The 17,360-nt window shown below is 41.9% G+C and overlaps 1 long non-coding RNA gene across 1 annotated transcript in view; it reads right to left on the bottom strand.

Moving 5' to 3' along the window:
• Positions 1-2,011: 2,011 nt before the first annotated feature.
• LOC142818543 (uncharacterized) overlaps positions 2,012-17,360 on the bottom strand; it is a 30,326-nt gene continuing 14,977 nt past the window's right edge. The window contains exons 2-3 of the long non-coding RNA XR_012896049.1: positions 3,725-3,835; positions 2,012-2,225 (exon numbers count right to left, since the gene is read on the bottom strand). This is a non-coding gene — a long non-coding RNA (uncharacterized LOC142818543). The remainder of the gene's footprint in view (positions 2,226-3,724; positions 3,836-17,360) is intronic.

The raw sequence follows: 17,360 nt of genomic DNA, 5'->3' as shown, positions 1-17,360 counted from the left end.
TGTGTATCATCTGCAAATTTTGCCACCTCACTGTTCACCCCTTTTTCCAGATCATTCATGAATATGTTGAATAAGATTGGTCCCAGTATGGACCTCTGTGGGGCATCACTAGTTACCTCTCTCCATTCTGAAAACCTCAGAATGGGACATTTCCTCAGATTTGTCACCTCCAAAGAATGGCTCAGGATTGGGTATATGCCTCACATCCTCAGCCATGAAGGCCAATGCAAAAAAATCATTTAATTTCTCCGCAATTACCTTATCATCCTTGAATGTTCCTTTAGCATCTCAATTGTCCAGTGGTTCCCTTGGTTGAGTAGCAGGCTTCCGATGTACTTAAAAAAATTGCTATTACTTTTTGCTATTCCCATTCTGACTTTTGGGATCAATTATGCCTTCTGGTACATTGTGCACTGATATCCATAGGCGCCCCAGATTCACATTACCAGACAGTATCTAGGAAGGTGCACTGTTCTTTAATCAGTGTCCCATTGAAAGGTTACAAGAAAGAAAAAAAATGCCTATGTACGGTGGATACTTATTGGTGTCTTACAGGCAGAGCCTTATTTAACAAAATGTAACATAAAACAGTCTTAAATGGCTGCTAGGCTTATAGTCCAGGAGAATGAAATAATGTTTATAGTATAACTATATTGAAGGGACAAACTGGCAGCAGCAATGCAAACTTTTCCATACAAGCCTCAAAGAATCAAGAGCAGGGGTGGGCAATAAAACTGCACTTCCCACAACTCCCGTTGGCCAGGAACACCTTGGCCAATGGGAGCTGCGATTGCCTCTCTCTGCAGAGGAACAGGTAAATATAGTGGTGGGGGGAGGCACCAGGGGCTAACTCTGGCAGACCAGATCCAGCCTGTATTTGCCCACTCCTGACCTAGAAGGATACCACTACAAACTGAGAAGAGAGTCAAGGGCTAAGAAAGGCCAAAGGTCTGGACTGAGACTGCACATTAGTCTCTCACATGGGTGTCCCATTCATTAGGCTGGCATATGACTAGTCATTAGTAACAGTTTGTTTCAAAAGCTATGGTAGATGAAGGATGATTAAAAAGGAGTGAAGCCCAGCCTCATGGGCATGCCACAGTGTTCAGACTCAAACTTATTGATATCTGAGCCTGAAAAATCTGTAAGAACAGTAAGATGCAAGTCCCATCTCGAATTATTTTGCTGGGTGCTTTGTAGGAACATGGACTTTGAAAGTGGTGAGAGTTTTCACAATATGTTCTTGTCAATTGGCAACTAGTTTGACAAAAGTTCTGCAGATCTCAAGGTAAAGACCTCATATCTCATTTCCCCATTCCCCCATCCAGAAACGCCCTGTCCATAGGATGATTTGGGGTGTCTACCTCAAGCTCTGACCTTTGAGGGGGCAGCAATGATTGCATCAACCATCCTATGGATGAGAAGGACCCAGAGGATTATGGGGGCTGGTATGGTGCGGCAGCAGCGGTCGCTGCCCCACATTCAACATGGCAGCGGAAGGGGAAAATGTGTGGTATACACCTGACCTATGACTCTAAAGGGTGATAAAACTGTCACAAGTATCACAGTTTTACAAGGGATTAGCATTATAATTACAGATTACTATTTGGAATCCACACCCAATCATTGTACATTATGGGCCAAGTCCTCAGCTGCTGTAAAATAGGCACAGTCACATGGACTTCAATTTAGTTACGTTAACTTACACCAACAGAGGATCTGGCTATATGTGTGAGGAAATAATAAAACTAGAAGCTACTGTATGCAGTAGCCATTGCTGCTCACAGAACAGTTTCTAAATGATGGCTATTTTGTTTGGTAACACTAAAGAAATCTGTGATAAATAACCTTAAGTGCCACAAAGAGAGCTTCGTTAAAGGAAGAATGACTTAGCAAGCATGCCTGGAACTACCTGAGAAATGCGTGACGCTCCCTATTGCCTCAGCGGGTTTATTATTTTCATTTTATAGTTTTATTTTAACTTTATTCTTGTTTGGTCTTTAGCAAATTGTTTCTATCAATGCTGCATCCTAAATTAAAAGGCCACAGAATCAGTCTTCAGAGAATATGCCTCCCCTTTCTCCAGTCTCCACACAAATAGGTGGGTAACCAGCAAATCTAATCATCTCCCGATGTAGATGTGTTAAGTGACTTGCTCAGGGTCCAACAGGTTAAAGTCAACTTCCTGTCCAAAGCCCATATCCACCGGACCAAATATCTTTCACCTGCAGTACACAATTAAAACTTTTGTTATAACAAAACAAACAAAAAACAAAGATGGAAAAACCCCTAAAGGCAGTCTTGCAGGAAAATAAACTGTATTTATGAATATTGCAGCAGGTCCCAATTTCTAAAGTAAAATTTTAAACACAATATCTAACTCTTTCACTGTTGAAATAGGTTCGCTTTTCCTTAGACCCACTGAGCTGTCATTTACAATAATGGGCAGATCCTCTGCTGGTATAAACTACTGTGACTCTGTTCATTTTAAATGGAGCTGTGAGGATTCATATTGAGTAACCCACACACTTTCTGGGAGTAATGTACTATCCCATTTAGTGGCCCTGCGACCATTTACACATCATAGAATCATAGAACACTAGAACTGGAAGACACCTCAAGAGGTCAAGTCCAGTCCCCTGCCTTCATGGCAGGACCAAGCACTCTCTAGTTCATCCCAGACAGGTGTCTGTCTAACCTGCTCTTAAATATCTCCAGAGATGGAGATTCCACACACACCCTAGACTAGGGGTAGCCAACTCATTCTGGGCAAAGAGCCAAGATACCAGTGTATCCAGTGCAGAGAGCCAGGGCGAAATTGTCAAACAAAAAAACAAACAAACAAAAGGACTGCCCCTTCAAGAAAATGGCTGTCTACACTGGGCCACTTATTCCGGAAAATCAGCCGCTTTTCTGGAATAAGCTGCGAGCTGTCTACACTGGCCCCTTGAATTTCCAGAAAAGCACTGATGATCTACTGTAAGAAATCAGCTGCTTTTCCGGAAAAACTATGCTGCTCCCGCTCGGGCAAAAGTCCTTTTTCCGGAAAACTGTTTCGGAAAAGGGCCAATGTAGACAGCACAGTAGTCTTTTCCGCAAAAAAAGCCCCGATCGCGAAAATGGCGATCAGGGCTTTTTTCCGGAAAAGCGCGTCTACATTGGCCACAGACGCTTTTCCGGAAAAAGGGCTTTTCCGGAAAAGCATCCTGCCAATGTAGACGCTCTTTTTCCGAAAATACTTAAAACAGAAAACTGTTCCGTTTTAAGCATTTCCGGAAAATCATGCCAGTGTAGACGTAGCCAATGTGTTTAGAGGCTTTTTGCCACATCAGGCTCCTGCCAGCTGATGCCATATTTAATAATCCATCTATAAAGGCTGCCCCAGATGGCTCCCCTGCTCCGGTGAGCACAGGGAACCATTTTCAGGGGCACAAGGGCGGCTTTACAAGTCAGGGAGAGGGAAAGGAGGGCGAGCCGCATACAGCTCATGAGCCGCAGGTTGGCTGCGGCTTCCCTAGACAATTTTTTCCAGTGTTTAAGCACCTTGACAGTTAGGAATTGTTCCTAATGTTGAACCTAAACCTCCCTTGCTGCAATTTAAGCCCATTGCTTCTTGTCCTATCCTCAGAGGCCAAGGAGAACAATTTTTCTCCCTCCTCCTTATAACACCCTTTTAGATTTTACAGATAGAATATTGAGTTTGCTCTATAGCCTTAGCTTTTACCTCATGCAATAGAAGCTCATACACTAAGATCCAGATGTCCCAGGTTCAATTCTTCCCTCAGATGATCGAGGTCTGCCGGCATTACATTTGCCTGAAGTTGGGGACCTGTGCCTGCAGTGTTGAGAAAGCAGGGCTGAAATGTTGTGCCAAATTAGTCACTATGTGACTAACAATGACTTCTTCAGGTTTAAAAGCTCATTCTTCAAACAATAGTGTAAAGCAGTAATGCAAAAACCAACCTATAAAATCCTGCCCACATAAAGCAGAGTTGGGAGTGTGAAAAGAATGCTCTGCCTGTAGGAAAGGTCTGTTTACTGTATCCCTCTCTCTGCACTGTTCATGAGCACAAAAGGTTAAATGAGGATTTGGCCAACATAAAGAAATCAATATTGATAAAGTATCTTCTGTTTTTTCTGAACCTCAAGCTGCATATGAAGAGAGCAAATTAATCACTATAAATACTAAGGAAAGGGAATATTAATGCCAAGTCAATTTTGTTTTCTATTAGTTTTTTCTTATACAACAAGGAGTCTAAAGTTTAGCAGATATAGTCTGAGGAAGACAAATACAGATGAACTGAAAGCTTGTGCTGCTCTTTTGCCCAGAGTAAAAACCAATCTTAATTATGTTGATTTAGCCCAATTAATAATTGTAATTGTTCCCCTTAAATAAGAAGTTATTTATATGACCTCACAGCCTAGAAGCTCCAGCTGAGACTGAAACTTCATTGTGCTAGGTGCTATACAAATAGTGCGACAGTCCCTGCCCCAAAGAACTTACAGTCAAATAGATAAATTAGACAAAGTATAGAGAAAAGGAATCATGGTCCCCGTTTTACAGAAGGGGAGCTGCAGTACAGAGGGTGTTCAAGGTCACACAGGATGCCTATGACCAATTCAAGAATTGAACTCAGATCTCACAAATGCCCAGACCTGTACCTTAACTAAAACAAAACTCTCTTCCCATCTTTTACAGATCCTTCATTGCAGCCTATATCTCGTATCTGGCATTAGCCAAACTAATGGAGATTCCTAAAATACAGCACAATATTAAAAATTACCCTGCAAAAGCTAAAGCACACAATTTATGCATGGAAGGCCACCATATTAACTATCCTGACCACCCGCCCCTGCACTCAGAGTTTGTCAAGTTAAATACACGGATAAGTCTTTGCAGAACTGGAGCCCTTGAATGTTAACCTGTAGCCCTCACTTAGGAGAGGCTTCTACTGATGGGAGTTTTGACTGAGTGAAGATTGTAGAGAAAGGGTCAGGACAACCATTACTAAAATTTCCTTCAATTTATACTTGAGCTAATACCTGGTTAAGTAATAGAGATGTATGGTTAAGGTGACCAGAGAGCAAGTGTGAAAAATCAGGACACTTTTTTGGGGCAAGAGTGAGGTACAGTTGCCTTTTAAAACAAAGTTCCTAATATGAGTATGGTTCCAATAATATTGGGATGTGTGGTCACCCTACTTCTAGTCACGGAGTTTATATGTGGATTGGGAAGATTTCCCTCAAGGTCTGGAGATGACTGAATCTAGGATTTATGGAGTCACTTTGTATAGGCCCTATCTGAAGCCTTGTTGATATCAGTGGACTTTAATTTATATCAGACTGCAGTGCTGTGTGAGTACTAAAAAAGAGCATGAGGATAAAGGAACAATTTTCGTCTCAAGAGCTATGGAATATCGGTGACATTTGTATTCACTTTCCTTATGCATTTGTGGTATGTTGTTAATGAGTTTATGCTTCTCAGTAACCATTCCATGTTGTTAGTAATATTAAGCTCTGAGACAGGGCTGATTATTTATGTCAGTGATTCTAAATGTAGGCAACTCATAGTATCAGACAGGAAACTACCAGAGAGGATAAAGTATTCCTTCTTCTTTTCTTAATTTTCACAGTTTTCTTATTATCGGATAGAATGACATTCATAGGGACTTCACAAACATGTTGCAGCATAATTGGACTTAGGGACTTTAGCAACTACTCATTTGAATTTGATCACTCTTTACAAGTTTAACATAATTTTGAAAACATTTTGCAAACAATTTTTGGGGGGTTAAAACTGGATATGCAGAATGTGGACGAAATTATTCCTTCCATAATTTCAGATCCATTTCTACAAGGCCTCCCAGAGAACACCTGCATCTGCATTAGGAGGTATCAACCCACACATCTGGAGGTAGAGGTCAGATGCATGGAAGAGCATCTATTTAGCAGATTTGAGCTGGAACAGAAGGTTGAAGAAGTAGCAGGGGTGATGTCTGCAGAGAAGAATGTGGAGGAAAGCAAAGGGACTCCTTCAGAGAGATGGATAATTTCCTGTTACCAATGTGGAAGAGGGGGATACAGAAGAACAGACTACCCTTATCTGGGCTATAGGTTAGTTGAATGTTGTGGCTGGACTGGGACCTTGGGAAAGTGGCAGAGTAAAAAGCCAACCATTGCAGTGAAAGTGGGAATGAATCAGGGTGTTGGCTGGCTGGGAAAGATATGGTGAAGCCACAGCTGACCCTGCCAAGGGAAAGACTGAATCTTTTCCTAATGGCTACAATTGTCCAGGGCACCCACAGGAAGTTCAGGTGGAAAAGAGGTTGGTGTTGTGATGCTGGTGTTGTGAATAGATGGCCCCATCGAGTGGAGCCCATTAGGAAGAAAGCAGGCATCTGGGATCCAGAGCTGAAGGGATGTGAACGGTCAGAGAAAGGGCTTGAAATAGGGGAGCCAGAGAACCCTAGACAACAGGCTATATGACAGGGGGTGAAAGAGGGAAATGAACACTCCTGAGGAGAATGTGGAGAGAAGAATTGGCTGAACAAGCAGAGGAAAAAGGAAGCCTGGAAATATTGAAGAAAGACAGGCTGTCCACAGAATGGTCACTACTAGGGCCACAAGAGATGGAATCATGAGCTATATTAGTAGAACTAAGAGAATGAGAGCCATAAGCAAAACATTAATAATGAAGGGATAGTACATGGCCCATGTACTTGAGGGCAAGAGAGAGGAAATCCCTGAAAAGTTCCTAGCATGAAGAACAAGTGATCTGAATTATGGGCACATCCCCTACCACAATGTGTGACTTCTGTGGATGGAGGCAGGATAACCAAGCTGGGGACAAGCACAGGAAAAAGGTACCCGGTTCTTCCGCTAAAGAAAGGCAGATGCCAGGAAAGAGGAACCTCAGTGTTTGAGATGGGAGGGATAGAAGTGTGTGACAGTGCTGGGCGCTATTAAGTGACCCAGTACACTGATCAATTAGGCACCAATCAGTTCTCCCACAGAAGGCTGCTTGGGGATACAGCCAATCAATTGATAAGGCTGGGAAGGCCAATAACCAATTAGCCATCAGCTGAGGAGTATAAAAGCAGAGACAGGAAGGCAGTGAGAGAGAGGGGGCTTGGGTTAGCTGAGCCCAGTAAGTGCTGAGATCTCAAGAAAGGGAGATCACTGTTCCCTCTCAACCCTACGGGAAAAGGCTACAGGGCAAGAAGCATTGTAAATACTTTGTTGCACACAGCTGCATTAGTGACAGAAATATAAAAAGAATTTTTTACTTATTGGACAAAGCTTGGGAGATGTCTGGGGCATCAGAAGATAGGAATGGAATACACCCCATCATAATTAGCTTTCAAGTTTCTGTGCCCCATGTCACCTAAAAAGGATGGAAAGTGTAATGTCAGGCTGCTTTTCAGACTTTGCCCTGCCTATAGGCTATGTCTACATTGGCATGATCTTGCGCAAATACTCTTTAACGCAAGAGTTCTTGCGTTAAAGTATTTGCAGAAGAGAGCATCTACACTGGCATGTGCTTTTGCACAAGAGCATCCGTGCCAGTGTAGACACTCTCTTGCGCAAGAAAGCTCCGATGGCCATTTTAGCCATTGGGCTTTCTTACACAAGAAATTCATGTTGCGTGTCTACACTGGCCTCTTGTGCAAGAACAGTTGCGCAAGAGAGCTTATTCCTGAGCAGGAGCATCATAGTTCTTGTGCAAGAAGCACTGATTTCACACATTAGAACGTTAGTGTTCTTGCGCAAGAACTCCCCGCCAGTGTAGACAGGCAGCATGTTTTTGCGCAAAAGCGGCCGCTTTGGCACAACATCGTGCCAATGTAGACACAGCCATAGTGTTTACAGTTAATGTATTATTGTGTATTGAAGAGAAAAAACATCAGGAATATGATCATATATACATGATTATAAATACATACAATTCACATTTATTATTATGAATGATAACTTTCCTTTTAGAAGAGCCAGGGTAACATAACCACATTTTTGCATATACACACAGACCCTCTCTAAATTCTTAGAGAAACTTAAGTTTGTCTTGGCAAACTTTTGGGAGTCTTTTGTAAAACTTGGGATTTATTTTCCAGAATGCAGAATGCAAAAAAACATTCTAGGTAAGGGCTGGATTGTGCCATTTATTAGTTATAGCATTGAGTAAGGGGTGATAATTCCTCAGGGGACCAATAGAAATGTATTTCAATTAATATTTTCAATAAACAAATTGTAGCAGATAAGAATTGGCCTTTAAATAGTTTGTGAGTCTAGACTATAGTAAGTCTCTGTGTCTTCTGTTGCAGAGGCCACCAGAAACAAACAAAGCAGCAGTGGCTATATGTAGCTATGCCTTGTATATTTTCAATAAACTTGGTTCTTTGGAACCCCACTGTATCCATGTGATTTCCTCATTTTCTTAAATGTTCCTTAAAAGCAAAGACTACACAAACCTATTGGTCTTCTATGGCATAGTCCCCATGTAATTTAATACAGATGAAGTCAGTGGGGTTCAACAGACATTAAATAGATTTCTGTACTCCTACAAACATACTGATTTTTAGTAAGCGAATAAGATTCCTTTCACAGTATTTTAAAGCAACCTACAGATTTGAATTGGGAATTCTGATTTTGTTACAGAATTCTGTAGGTTGGTTCAAAAACTACATACAATGAGAATCATTCCCACATCAAATTCTACTGGATTTTTCTACAGGGGCCATTACTATCTCTCCATTGTACACCAGAGGGGTCTGTCACTTTGGTATCTAAACCCAAGGTTTCGGAAGCTGCATTAAAACAGTGAGGCTAATGGAGTCGTGTGCAATAGAAGGCTGTGCAGTACTCAATTTACCCAGAGAATGCAGTGTGCATCTTCTAGGCTAAGAAAACCAGACTAGTTAGTATTCCAATTTATTGAGGAGCCGTCTGTTCATAGGGCACTTGAAGATTTACCCAGTGTGGCTTCTGGCTCACCTTTCATGTTAATATTAACTCCCCAAATGTAAGCCATAAATTTGCTTAACAGGTTGCTGATGCCATTTAGAGATTCACTGACTCTTCCTCATATTACCGGGAGCCCAGGTGGTACTTTTTATTTCTGCAACAAATACCACAATGAATTGTCATCATTTTGAAAGTCTGATTGCAACTGCTCCAGGCAGGCAGGCAGGCACATCATGTTTCACAAGCAGCCACCATAAAGCTCTGACAGCTTCTTCTCAGCTGCCGTCATCCTAGTCAGTCATTTCCAAACAGGCATTAGAATATTCATAGCTGGTTCCGGACAGATTAGGCGTAGGCAGTAAATCATCGGAGATTAATTTGGCAAAACATTTTTATCCTTTCATGTGCAGCTGTTCAAATTTCTGAAGCAATGGAGATAGATTATAATGAAACAATCTCTAAGTGCTATACCTCTGCCACATAGAAAGGCAGGAAGGACTGAAGGTAGACAAACAACTGCATTGTTTGTTTTATCACGTAAACTAAACACAACCTCCCTTCATTAGAACACATGTTGTGAGGGCTTGATGCAATTCCCGGAGAGTCAGTGGGAGTTTTTTATTCACTTCTGTAAGAGCAGGAGCAGGCCTGGTGAGCAGATAACTTGAGTGATGAGGAAGATGCTAGGGAATCAGAGAGCTGTTTTTTGTACCAGTGGTGATGAGGTGTGTGTATGTGCATGTGTGTTCAAAACAGTTCATTATTTTTTTATATGGGAAAATACACAATACAAACCAGGAAAAAGAAAAGCCTACTAGGGAACATTTCCTGGTACAATGATACTCGACAACAACAAACTGCCCCATTTGTCCAAGTGGAATTACTCACAGGCCTGTATTTGCAGGATCAGATACCCATACATCTTGGTCCCAAGTTTTCTAACCCATCCTGTGGATTTTTAAGGGAATACCTGGCAAGACTTTAAACAAACTTTTTTTTTTTAACAAAAATATTTTTTTTCAATATTCCTTTTCCTCAATTCTGTGTACAGAGTTTCAAATTTTAAAAATATACCTTAATGATTGATTACTTCACATTGAATTGTGCTTGTATGTCATATCACAGCACAACACAGAAGATGATCATGAATAGTTCTGCAGCACTTTAGAGTGTGTCTAGACTACATGGCTCCATCGACAGAGCCATGTAGATGAGGCAGGACAACAAGGGGAAATGAAGCGGCGATTTAAATAATCACCACTTCATTTAAATAAAAATGGCCGCTGCGCTGTGCCGATCAACTGTTTGTCAGCACAGCATGACAGTCTAGACGGGGATCTGTCGACCCCAGAACCCTTCGATTATTTAAATTGCCGCTTCGTTTCCCTTTTTTGAGTAAACTAATCTACATGGCTCCGTCGATGGAGCCATGTAGTTTAGACATACCCTGAGAGACTAACAAAAATTGTGGATGGCATCATGAGCTTTCGTGAGCACAATCTGTGTTTACAAAGGCTCATGATACCATCTATATATTTGTTAGTTTCTCAGGTGCTGCAGAACCATTTGTTGTTTTTTCAGTTACAGACTAACACAGCTATCCCTCTGAGACAGAAAATGATGTAATCTGATGAATCAAAAATAACATGAAGGCTATTTGGAAGTTCATCATTTCCATAAGATTCCCACTGCACCTGAATCAAAGTGTGTGCTAGTCTCCAATAAAATATACAACTGACAAGATAGGTTATGAATTAGCAAGAACAAAACACACATAGCACCACCATACCAACAAATCTACTACAGCTGCTCAGATAATGGACTTTGACAAGGCTGCCTACTATTGGATGGAATATGCAAGCACTGACTACATGCTGCAATAACGACAAAACATATTTGTTGTCATGCTGCTCAAATTTGAAAATCCTGTAGAAGCCAAAAATCAATGTACATGAGAACTTAAAAGGGTAATTTCTTCTCTTTTCACACTTAATTGTGTGAAAAAAATAGCAAAGGGACATTATGGCACAGCCAGATTAAATATTCTAATAATCTGAAACGAGGCACAATATATATTTGCTCATAACACATTTTCCTTACTCTTGTTACATGTAATATTTTCAGTATAGCCACCTGCAGCCTACCCTGAATGTTTATTTTATTTTCCATTTGTGCTGTAGACCATTTTAATGTTAGAAAACATGTTGTATGTGTACTAGATTAGATAAAAAGAAGAGTAAACAATGGTTTATTTCAAAATACTCTCTGATTAATTTCTTTACAGTAATTTTTAAATTAGCAATTTGGGACAGGAATTGTGATAAACCCATATTTTCTCAAGTGCCAGTACATTTAACATCTAATACATATGTTAGACTTTTGAATCTGATGCTTTCTGTTAATTTCAATGGGATTTAGATCAATCCCTATATGCTAAATAGTTAATAATGATCACCAAGAAATTTCCAAAACTTAGAAAAATATATCACAACTAATCACAATACTCCACAGCATCCTCCTTTCACTTCCTACCCTTTTGCAATCAATCAATCAATCAATGGTTATAGGAAATTTCATTCTCAACAGAATCAAACCCTTTAGCATAGCACTTTAAATAATCAGAATTAGCTGGACTTTTGGAACTGAAGTACTCATTCCAAATGCAAATGTCCTTTTTTTTCCCAGTGAAATGAAATTGTCTGTGTTTAAAAGTATGGGAAGCTCTGCAAGGTGACTCAGAATAGCGGCGTTGGGGAGCTTCTGGTGTATCGTATCACAAAGATTTTCAAAATTAGTATGTCCAGTTTACAAGTGGAAAAAAAGTTAATTTCTAACCCCCAACCCAGGGAGGTCCTCTGGAATTTGAACAGCAAAGTGGATTCTTTCCTGCTTATGCAACAGTATCAGGTCTACAGGGCAATTTACACCCTCAGTTACACCTCAAATATCCTTCCACGCTACCCCAAGTATTTTACCTTCACTGACACCTTTGGATCCATTTGCAGTTTTCACCATTGAATACATGTAGTAACTCGGTCCTGTAATTACAATTTCAATTAGACCAGCTCTCAGGCCACACTAAAAGCTAGACCCAAAACAGGAATCTGAACCAAAGGCCACCCAAGTCACTGAGAGTCTTCCTGTTGACGTCATTGTTTTAGGGTCAGAGCCTAGGCAACTCTGACATAGCATAACACAAAGACATTAAAAAAACCCCATTCCATTCTAACTAAACTGCAGCAATTTCATGCCAGATAATTCTAAAACAGGCATCTTAACAGCAGACAGTCCCTCCTGCTCCAACAATTAGCTACCCTCACAACTCTCCCTTCCTTACCATTAAGATGCTTGGGGGGGAGATGAACACAGTAGCCATCTTTGGGTCAGTGGGACACCTGTTATGCATGAAGTTTTGTCAAATTGGGTTCTTAATAAGTTGCTTTCCTTAGCAACCCCATTCAGGAAGATTGAATGAATAAATGAGTGGTGCCTTCAACCTTTCTTAGCATGCCCATTCAGTTTATTTATGCAAAAGGAAGTGGCTTCCACTGGTTTGCATGACAACAATCCTAGGAATTCTGTCTTCATATAAATGAGTTATTTCTTTTTGTGCCTCCATAATCCAAGCAGTGAAGAAATTATCTGGGAAACGTCATGTGGTCCCATAGAAGACAATCCAAATTTCCGATCCTCTCAACACCCTTACAGACACCAAATTTGTATATATCATTGCCAGAAGTATAAATGAGGTGAAATAAGAGCTTCAATCCAAAGAATATTAAGGGAGAGATATCTAATTTCAGAACAATTTCAATTAAAGGAGCTATTTTTGGTGCCTATGCTTGTGTGTACATCAATAGAAAAAAAAGGTTTCACATACAGCCTGCTTGCTTCTCTGGTACAATACCTATAAAAGAGCTTGTAAATATTTTTCCAACACTCACGATTACTGCTCAGCTTCACTAGTTCCACTTACAATTTCTTAGCTTAAGTACCAATAATATGTTCAGCGTGGTACAAAACAAACTGTTCCTGCCACTGAGAAATTACAATCTAAGACAAACACTGTAAAGCAGAGAGAAAGAAATTAGGACAATATCATCTTTGTTGACCTACTTCCATAATCACTATGAGAAGTGAAAGTCTTTGAATTAAGTGAGCATGGTGACTTGATGGGTCAGAAATGGGATGGTATTCCATCACTAGATCGTGGCTCGATTTTCCTATTCTTTTATTATTTATTCTGTTTGTAAATACTTAGGAGGTGATCATGAGCATGGATAAGTACTGAGAGAGAATGATTTATTTTAAAGAACAGGAACAATTTTGGTCTTCTGAATTCCAAAAATAGAGTCATTTGCCCTCTACTCCTATGATGTTCTCGACAACATGCCAAGAGTCTGCTAGGTGGATACTGATCTCTGAAGAAATCAAGTAGTAAGTTTCATACAACCCAGTTTGAGATATTATAAAGTTGGTATATAACTAGTTTGAAAACTGTTCCCAGGAGGAGGAGTTAGCGGTTCACTGTCAAGCTGCAAGGGGGTATCAGGTTACTGCAAAGATTCATTCTGGGTCCAGTTCTGTTCAATATTTTCATCAATGATTTAGAGGGGTGTTCGCAAACCGGAGAATGTGTCAGGCTGTGCTGAGAAAAGCATGGAGGGAGATCATTCTAAGGAAACTGTAACTCTCAGAGGGGTAGCTGTGTTAGTCTCTAACTTTAAAAAGCTGTTAAAAAAGTGGTCCTGTAGCACATTAGAGGCTAACAAAAAATTATAAAATATAATGAGCTTTTGTGGGTACAACCCACTTCTTCAGATGAGTGGAGCAAGAGGTACAGAAATCCTAAATATTAAGCAGAAAAAGAGGAGAGGGGAAAGAGAAAGAAGAAAAAACTCACCTGTCAATTATAGTGTTCATGCTAAATGGGGCTAATACAATGAGCTGTAAACGTCCAAGACTTAGCTTTTGAGTCATTTGGGTGTTGAATATAATGCCCCATTCAACTACTGTCTTTGCTCAGTCCCTGCCTGGAGGTGTCAAATTTGCATATGAATGCCAGTTCCTCAGTGTTTCTCTGGGTACATCTAGACTACAGGCTTTTGTCGACCGGTTTTGTTGACAAAGCTTCTGTCGACAAAGAGCGTCTAGACTACATCCAGTTCTGTCGACAAAGCAAGCCGCTTTGTCCACATGAGAGTGTAGACCAGTGGTCTCCAACCTTTTTACACCCAATATCACTTTTTAAATGACAGAACAAGCCAAGATCTACTGCCCAGCCCCTTCCTTGAAACCCCACCCCCTTCCTTGAAGCCCCGCCCTCTCTGTTCACCTCCTCTCCATCACTTGCTATCCCCAACCCTTACACTGCTACTTTTTTTCCCCCAATTCTTCTGTAGGAAGAAGTTTTTCCAACATTTGGCCTGTCTAGACTTGACCAAATATCAGAAAAAAACCCGTCTTTTGGAAGCCCCCTTATTCCTCATGGAAAGAGGAATATAGGGGTGACCGAAAGATCATGTTTGCTCTTCCACTGAAAGAAGTGGAAGAACAAATGCATCCCTGGATGCAGAAGAGTTTTTCTGGGATATCTCCGGAATCCTGAAAAACTCCTGCAGTCAAGATGAACCCTTGTTGGGTTGAGACAGGATGTGTAGGCTCCAGGGTGGGAAGGAGGGATTTAGGTGCAGGAAGGGGTGAGAGGTGCAAGCTCTGGGAGGAAATCTGGATGCAGGAGGAAGTGGATAAGGGAACACTGGCTTAGAGAGGGAGTTCCAGGCCGGGCAGTGCTGGGGTCAGATGTAGGGTTTGGGTACTAAGTAAGCCACAGATTTCTGGATGTGAGGGTTCAGGAATTTGGGTTGGGTATGTGAGGGGCTCAGGGCAGGGGGTTCCAGTGTATGATAGGCTGAGATGCAGGGTCTGGGGGAAAGGGGAGTGCAGGAGTGTTATGAAGCTGTGGCCACATGGGGGCTTGGCTCCAATTGGGGGTTTGATGACCAGGCTTCATTTTCAAATAAAATACTATGTCAAACATAAAAGTGTCTGCAGTGACTTTATTTCTGAGAAGGGCAGGGAACCTGTTTGGACAGGATGCCAGTGGGGACAGGTTTCTGAGGCTGGGGATGGGAGAGTGGACAGGGTGCCAGGAGGGCGGGGGACAGGGTGCCAGTGGGGACAGGTTTCTGAGGCTGGGGAGTGGAGCGAGGGAACAGGGGGCTGGGGAGAGGAGGGAGGCAACAAGGGGGAGTGGGGGCAGAGAGTCCCCCTCTATCACCTCCTCCCAGAATTCTCGCCCCCCCCCCCCGTCCCCCAAGGGAAGACAGCACATGCCTCTTGCAGCGCAGCCAAACCTCTGCAGGTGCCTGCCCCAGGGCCAAACCCCCCTCGCATGGCGTGGCCAATCCCCCCCATCCCCCATGGTGGGGCCAAATCCCCGCGGGCGCCTGCCCTGGGGACAAACCCCTGTGGGAGCCAGCCCCAGGGACAAAACACGTCTCCCGCAGTGGGGCCAAACCCCCCATGGGCCACCTGCCCCGGGGCCAGACCGCCTCTCCCACAGCACAGCCCAAACCTCGGGGTCAACCCCCACTCCCGCAGCGCAGGGAAACCCCTGCGCTCAACCCACCCCTCTGTTGCCAGCAGCACAGGGAAGCTGCCACACTCCTCTTCTGAGGCCGACACACTCTCCCCCAGCACATGACAGAGCTGTGGGAGGGGAGCAGCCAGCACACTTCCGGAACCCCTGGAAGTGACGCGGGCTTCAGACAGGACTTCCGTCCACCCTGCGGAAAGCTGGCACACACTACACTAGAGGTAGGAAGTGGGGCTTCTTGGGAGTGGGGGGAAAATGGAGGGTGGGGGGGCCTGAATGGGTTGGTGACCACAGGTGTAGATGCAAAGGACAGTGTAGATGCAGTAACGCCTTCTGTTGACAGAGCTCTGTTGACAAAAGGCATTATTCCTCGTAGAATGAGGTTTACCGCCGTCGACAAAACTGCCGAGTTCTGTCAACATCATGTTGATAGAACTCGGCGGTAGTGTAGACGCAGGTATAGTTTTGTCGACAAAAGTCAACTTTTGTCGACAAAACCCTGTAGTCTAGACACACCCTCTCTAAGCTAGAAAATGTGGAAAAGCCGAATTCTTCTTAGCTTCAGTAATTTTCAATTAAATATGAAGCATTGTAGGAGGAGGAAGATGGCCACCCATTCATGGTTCTTTCCATATATCAAGTGCAGTGTTTCCCAAATGGTGTTCTGTGGAACTAAGGATTCCGTGAGAAAATTCCATTACAATAACATTTTATGATTTAAAAAACATAATTAATATTTAAGCATTTATGAATTTTATTGAAAACAATTTTCATTTGTGTTTGCCACAATAAGTGTCCCACTGTAATGCCAGCTTAGCTAGAGAGTGGGGACAATGATGTCACTACTCAGCGCTGCGCATGCAGTCAGTCAGTGGTGCGATTGCCTGGTAGTTAAAATATTTCTCCCTCTCTTAAAAATGTGTTGGACAAAGCAGTACAGTTTATTAATTATATAAAAACTTGACCATTACAATCAAGACTCATCAGATATGTGAATCCAACAGTATTAAACCAAATATAAAAAGAATTTGCCAAGAAAAGAAGAAAAAACACTCTTCACACTGAAAACTGCCAATATAATGCATATTAGTTTTTTAGCTTTATTTTTTGTAAATGAGATTTTTGCTCTTAAATATGTGCAATTAAAATAAATGTTGATCTCATGACCTTGTTTAGCATTTGCTTATTATTACCCTTACTTATTTGTGGTCTACTTTTTCAGCTCCATATATAAGACTGTTATCCGGGGTTCCACAAAATTCTTTCGAGTTTAAAAGGGTTCTATGGCCAAATAAAATTGGGAAACACTGATCAAATGGAATCTTTTAATGAAAAAACTGGAACTGTATATTAAACTCAAAGATCTACTGCGCATTACTGGGGTCCTTAACTTAAATAAGGTTCCCCCCCCCCCCATTTAAACCATTGCTCTGGGGTGGATCTGGGGATGAGGGATTTAGTATGCAGGATGGACAGATGCACATTTCTAAAATATATAAGATTGTTCACAAAGTCTTGCCATAGACAACAAAAGGATTTGGGCACTGGAGAGGAATTCACTGAAATATATCATGCATATTCCATTTAAACTGGAATGGGATAGGTTAGACCCTGCTACTCCCCTAGGCATTACTAGCCATGTGAACCAAAGACTACAGAGTAGCCCTAGCATTGGCAAAACAATACAGCACATACCAACTTAGCACATCCCTCACTGCAGAGGATGGTACAAGAACACCCAGAGTTCTCAAGTAACCAGGTAAACACATTCTTTGGAGATGATGTAGGAACACACTGACCC

Source organism: Pelodiscus sinensis, chromosome 16 (assembly GCF_049634645.1).
Source record: "Pelodiscus sinensis isolate JC-2024 chromosome 16, ASM4963464v1, whole genome shotgun sequence".
Taxonomy (NCBI): domain Eukaryota; kingdom Metazoa; phylum Chordata; order Testudines; family Trionychidae; genus Pelodiscus; species Pelodiscus sinensis.
Note: the sequence above shows the minus strand (reverse complement) of the source record. Positions and strands in the feature narration are given on the sequence as shown.